This window comes from Myotis brandtii, unplaced genomic scaffold, assembly GCF_000412655.1.
Source record: "Myotis brandtii unplaced genomic scaffold, ASM41265v1 scaffold358, whole genome shotgun sequence".
In the NCBI taxonomy this organism is placed as follows: domain Eukaryota; kingdom Metazoa; phylum Chordata; class Mammalia; order Chiroptera; family Vespertilionidae; genus Myotis; species Myotis brandtii.
In genome coordinates this window covers 3,797,209-3,803,066 of record NW_005363772.1, presented here as the reverse complement: position 1 = coordinate 3,803,066, position 5,858 = coordinate 3,797,209, and the positions used below count along the sequence as shown (strand labels likewise).

The 5,858-nt window shown below is 46.8% G+C and overlaps 1 protein-coding gene across 1 annotated transcript in view; it reads right to left on the bottom strand.

Annotated features, from left to right (window-relative positions):
* PPFIBP1 (PTPRF interacting protein, binding protein 1 (liprin beta 1)) overlaps positions 1-1,248 on the bottom strand; it is a 171,298-nt gene extending 170,050 nt beyond the window's left edge. Inside the window, exon 1 of the mRNA XM_005871855.2 lies at positions 1,026-1,248. The gene's annotated coding sequence lies outside the window, so the exon portion shown is untranslated. The remainder of the gene's footprint in view (positions 1-1,025) is intronic.
* Between the last annotated feature and the right edge of the window lie 4,610 nt (positions 1,249-5,858).

Genomic DNA, 5,858 nt, shown 5'->3' with positions numbered 1-5,858 from the left:
GAGGTTTGAAACAGGAAATAAAATATTAGAATTCTATACTTCCAGTTCTCAAACTATCTTTTCCTCCCCTCCCGGTAGGCAACTGCTTTCCCTAATTACCAAACTTGGACACTAAATCAAACCCTCGTTCTATTGCTCTCTGCACTTCTTAGTGAAAGGAAGGATTTGTTTCGGTCCCACATGTTGAAAAATACATGTTCCTATAATTAAGAGTCTGTGTGCCACGCCTTCTGCCACATTTCCCTGTTAAAACTCCCTTTTCTAAAAATGATCCCTGAAAACACAACTGCCAGCCCTCATCCTTTTCTCAGCCACGGAACACAGTTCTGAAGATCTTCAGCAGCCCTCCTAACGCCGCCAGATCACAGGGTGGGCAATGATACGGATTCTCGGTTAAAATGTAAGAGTGCAAAGAGCTGGAGTTTTTACAAGTGTGGTCCCAAGAGACTCGTTTTCCCACAAGCTCATAATGAATTCACCCCAAGTGAATTTCTCACATCCTGACTGGACTATATAAAAAGATTTCATATGCTGCTATATAACAATACATAAGAATAACCATTACATTCTTTCAGTTAAATCCCACTATGTAATAGGCCACACGGGATCTAAAAAGATACAACACTTTTGTTCTCTCGCAAAAAGCCCCATTTTTTAGTCAATATTTCATAAACTTTTTGTGACATTTTAAAATACTGCCCCCCCACCCCCACCCCCAATCATCCCAACCCTCATACTCCCAAGTATTATTGGGAGACCAGGGTATATGGGGAAGGGGGTGGTCTAAGGATACAGACAAGCCCTTACACGTCCAGCCCTGGAGGTATTTTCACACATAAGCTCATCGGGAGCCCGAGGAGTAAACCTTACACCACCACCCCCCAAAAGTGCCCGACCCCATTGGGAAACAGGAGTTCAGGAAAGGAAATCGACCCGGGAGGAGGAGGCGCAGCTGCTACACCCAGCGGCAGCCACACAACGGCGCCGCTGCTCTCGGGTCTCCGAGAGGCGTCCAGCGCCCTTACCTGGGGGTGGGCGCCGCCGGCACTAGTTCCAAAAGTTCTGGATCACCTTCCCCCGGAGTTCAAAGCCCCAGCACTCTGGCCCCGCCACGGGCCAGCAAACCCGAGTCCGGTCCCGTCCCGCTCCCGCCGTCCCCACCCTCCGGGCCCTACACCATGTCAGGAATCCGGGCAGACACCGAGCTGGGAGCTGACATCACTCCCGGGCCCAGGTACCTCCCCCTCCCTCCGCCGCCTCTCTCCTCCCTCCCGGCGGGGATTAGCCAAAGAGCGTTCGCAGGGGGGCGGGGGCGGCAGCGCCTCGGCTCCCGCTGATTGGGCCGGGGGACAGTCACTCAGAGGAGCCAACTAATTTTATACATTCCTCGCAGAGCCAGACTAGGGCTGGAAGTGGGTGTTGATGGAAAAAAAAATGCTGCCTTTCCTGCTATCTCTCAGGGAAGGAGATGTATGGGGAAGCACCTCTCGGGTCGGGGTTTTAAACTTTTCTTTGGCGTATTCACTGCATCCCAGATCAGAAATGAAACTAACCCACCCCAACCCCCTTTTTAAGGAAAAACCATTGCCTCTGTGTCACGGGCAAGTCCGAGTCCGGCGGTGCGCGGAGCAGAAAATGGCCAGCTGTAAAAAGCATGCAAATAAAGGAACACGCCAGCTCCCTCTGCTCCCCTGTTACCTGGGGACCGCTGGGTGTTCCCCTAGACGGGAGATTTAGAACTTCAAAGGCACTTGGGGAAAATTTGGAAGCCAATGCTAGGAAAGGCGACCAGCTGTGAATTGTTAACTTGCAGCGTTATCCGACCATGTGACTGCTTTTGCTGTTAGCGATGAAAATCAATCACACCACGCGAGCTTCCAGGCAAATAAAAGCGAAATAAGAAAAATTATTATTTACCTGTTTCCCAGCCTTAACGCTGCTGTTTCCATGCACAACTGAAAAGGAGGGGAACTCACAACTGAGCTGAACAAGCCACAGGAGAATAATTACTGTTGAATGGAACCAATTGCAGAGGCTGAGCTATCAATTAAGAATTAACTAACATTTACCCTCGACGGATATCACGCTGTATAATCCCCTTGGCTAACAGAACAGAAAGATTCTCAGGAGATGGTTCTTTCGATGTGTCTCTCTGCTCCCGGGCAGAACTGCAGGGTGAGAAGTGGCTCTAATAATATGAGATATATAGGTAGCTTATTATCCATCATCTTCTGGAAGGACAATGAATTAATTATTGACTTTCTGTTGGATTAGATTTTCTTTGATGGATGACAATGTTGTACATTTCACCATCCTGCCAGATTTGTAGAGGGATGCAGAGTCCAACACTGTGCCTCATTTAATCCTCACCACCATCCTGTAAAGTGGCGTCATTGGCCCCATTTTTTTTAATCTAACAGTGTTTTTTTTTAATAACTTTATTTTTATTGTTGATACTATTATAGATGTCCCCATCTCCTGCCGCCATTAGCCTCATTTTAACCTAAGAATCAAAGGCTTCGCCAGGTTACCTAAGTAAATTTCTCCAGAACACTCAGAACTGGGGTTGAAACCAAGATCCATTAGACTCCAAAGCCATTTTTTCTCTTTACTTGAAAGCAATGACTGCCCACAATCTACACTCATTCGAACACTATAATGCTAAAAAATAAGTAAATAAAAGTCCACAGACCAGGGCCAGTGCTCTCACAGACCTACTTTATGTTATTGCCATTGTTAGACCTACACCATTCCAAGCTCCTACCTTACACTTCTGACTCCATTTCCCCCCAGCTCTGTGCACCCCTACCAGATGAGTTTTCTAAAACACTGTTTGGTTTTGCCATCAAGATCTTCCCCTCTAAATTCTGGCCCCCTTTCTCGGCAATTCTTGGCTAGCCATTTAACACTCTCCCTAACCTGGTCTATTTACCTCTCCCACCTTATCTCCCACTTCAGTCCTGGGAAACACTGCTACAGACTAACTGGTCTCCTCACAGATCTCGGCTTGATTCTCTTCTTCTGGCCTAACTGGAAACCCCACGGGGGGGGGGGGGGGGGGGGGGGGGGGGGGGAAACAGGGGAAGGTTGTCGTTTTGTGTGTTGTTTTTTTTAAAAAAGAACTTTTAAGACCTATTCTCTTAGCAACTTTCAAATATGTAATACAGTATTATTAACTATAGTCACCATGCTATACATTACATCCCCATGACTATTTTATAACCGGAAGTTGGTACCTTCTGACCCTCTTCTGCATTTTAAGTCCTGGGCCGGGGCACAGTCAAAGCTTAATTAATCAAAGTCCTGTCCTTGCTGTGTGCTATGTGGACAGAAAAAGGGCTTGGAGTCCATTGCCCAGTTCTGCTACTTACTTGCTGTGTAACTTGGCAAAGTCACTAAAACATCCATCAGTTACCTCTTCTATGAAATGGGGCTGATGATGCATCCAAGGTTATTGTAAGCTTTATTGCGATTGTACAGATGTGTAAACATATGGTAATATATGTCTACCTATATACATTTTCTATCTTCCCAAACTCTGAAGAGCAAGATCCATGCTTAATATCTCTTTGTATTCTTTCCACCCAATTCAAGGGAAAAACTCAATGAAAATACAGGACCAAAAAATCAATCATTTATCACCTATAACCCCCCTGCATTCCTTAAATAAACCAAACCCCCAAATACCCCCAAATAATCTTGAAGCCAAAAAACGCTCATCTCCCTCCCGCCCCCCCCCCACAACCCCCCTTTGGCCAGAGTCCTTCCCTTTTCCCACTCTGCCACCATTCATGCAACAGTCCTTCACCCTGTCAGATATTTTATGCACCAAACACTTAACCTGCCTCTTAGCCACTCATCCTTCGCTCCCACAGTCAGGGACACACTTGTCTGTCGTGCCTGTTGCCTGCCTTGCCCTCCCAAATGCCTTCTAACAGTGGCTGAGTGGCTACCAGTCATTCTTCCAGCCCCAGTCATAGGATGGCTACACTCAGGCTCACATTCTACAACCAGCAGCAGGAGATGAGGGAGGGAATGTCCCACCCCCATAGGGATGGCAGGATAGAATAACAGGAAGTTGCCTCCCATCCCCTCCACAGCTGGAGTGATAACAGCTGCCATCAGAGTCCGGAAAACAAAAGACTCAAGAGGAAAGCTGAAAACTGGCCCCGGCTGAAGCAGTAGTGTTCAAGCCAGGGGTTCCAGAGTGGGTGAGAAAGGAATCGATGGGCCAGATTTCAGGCTCCTTCTCCCCAGCCTCTCCCCTCCCCCTTAATCAGAGTTACAGCTGTTCTCTGTTCTACATTTAGGCTTCACCATAATGCTTCATTTTTAAAAGAGACTCTAACACAGGGGTGGGCAAACTTTTTGACTCGAGGGCCACAATGGGTTCTTAAACTGGACCGGAGGGCCGGAACAAAAGCATGGATGGAGTGTTTGTGTGAACTAATATAAATTCAAAGTAAACATCATTACATAAAAGGGTACGGTCTTTTTTTTTTTTTAGTTTTATTCATTTCAAACGGGCCGGATCCGGCCCACGGGCCGTAGTTTGCCCACGGCTGCACACTTAAAGAAATATACTGAAACCACTGGCCTCTGTGTATCTTAGGGAAGCCCCAAAGAATAAAGACATCTCAGCAGAAGTGAACTAGGATGTCCAGGAAGCAGCGACCCCGAGTTTACCCACTCCTCTGAATCTTAGCTGACTTAATAGAAAAGACTGTTTTTGACTTCTGTGGTTTCAACACAAATCAGCTCTGAAGATCAGATATCTATTTTCTGCATAATTATTCCGATGATCAGCCTTATCTTTAGTACCTATGAATTTTTTTAATATATTTTATTGATTTTTTACAGAGAGGAAGGGAGAGGGATAGAGAGTTAGAAACATCGATGAGAGAGAAACATCGACCAGCTGCCTCCTGCACACCCCCCACTGGGGCTGTCCTCGCAACAAGGTACATGCCCTTGACTGAAACCGAACCCGGGACCCTTCATTCCGCAGGCCGACGCTCTATCCACTGAGCCAAACTGGTCAGGGCAGTACCTATGAATTTTGCCAGACACTGTCACTATAGGGTGCAGTGTGGAGGAGGACACTTTGAAAGCAAGAGTAAACATGCAGAAAATAACAAAAGTAGAACGTAGAATGGATCCTATAGGTCATCTGATGCAACTACCTATTGGAGGCAAGAATCCTTTCCATAGCATTCCTGACAAGTAGCCCTCTAGCACCCACTTGAATTTATCTGGCAACAATGAGCACTTGAGCTAGAAGAGCAGCCCACTGCTAAAGATCTTTCTCCTAGGGGGCCAGGTCCTGCTTTTCTGACTACTCCCCCAAAGATCTCTGTCTGTGTCTCGTTTAATCCTCACAACCATCCTATAAGGTGAATGTTATTAGCCCTATTATGACATAAGAATCAAAGGCTCAGCAATCTATAATAATAAAAGTGTAATATGCTAATTAGACCGGACATCCTTCAGGACGACCTTCTGGATGAAGCCGGGGCTGAGAGGGAAGCCCTGGTCCCCCAGGTGCCAGAAGGAAGCTGGTGCCGGCAGCCGGGGGAAGGAAGGCCTACTCTTGCACGAATTTCATGCATCGGGCCTCTAGTGTTACATGAGTGACTTGCTCCGGAACACCCAGAACGGGGATTGAAACCAAGGTCTCTGACTGCAAGCCATTTTTCTTTGTATGCATCTAAAGCATTGATTGCCCACAATCTAGTCACTTTCAGTGCTGCCCACTAGAATCACAGATTGAAGATTGACTCTTTTTATTACCTCCGGCCCCAAACCTGTGCATGCATGAGGATGCTTTCCTTACTTAGTTTGTTTAGATGCAGATACAG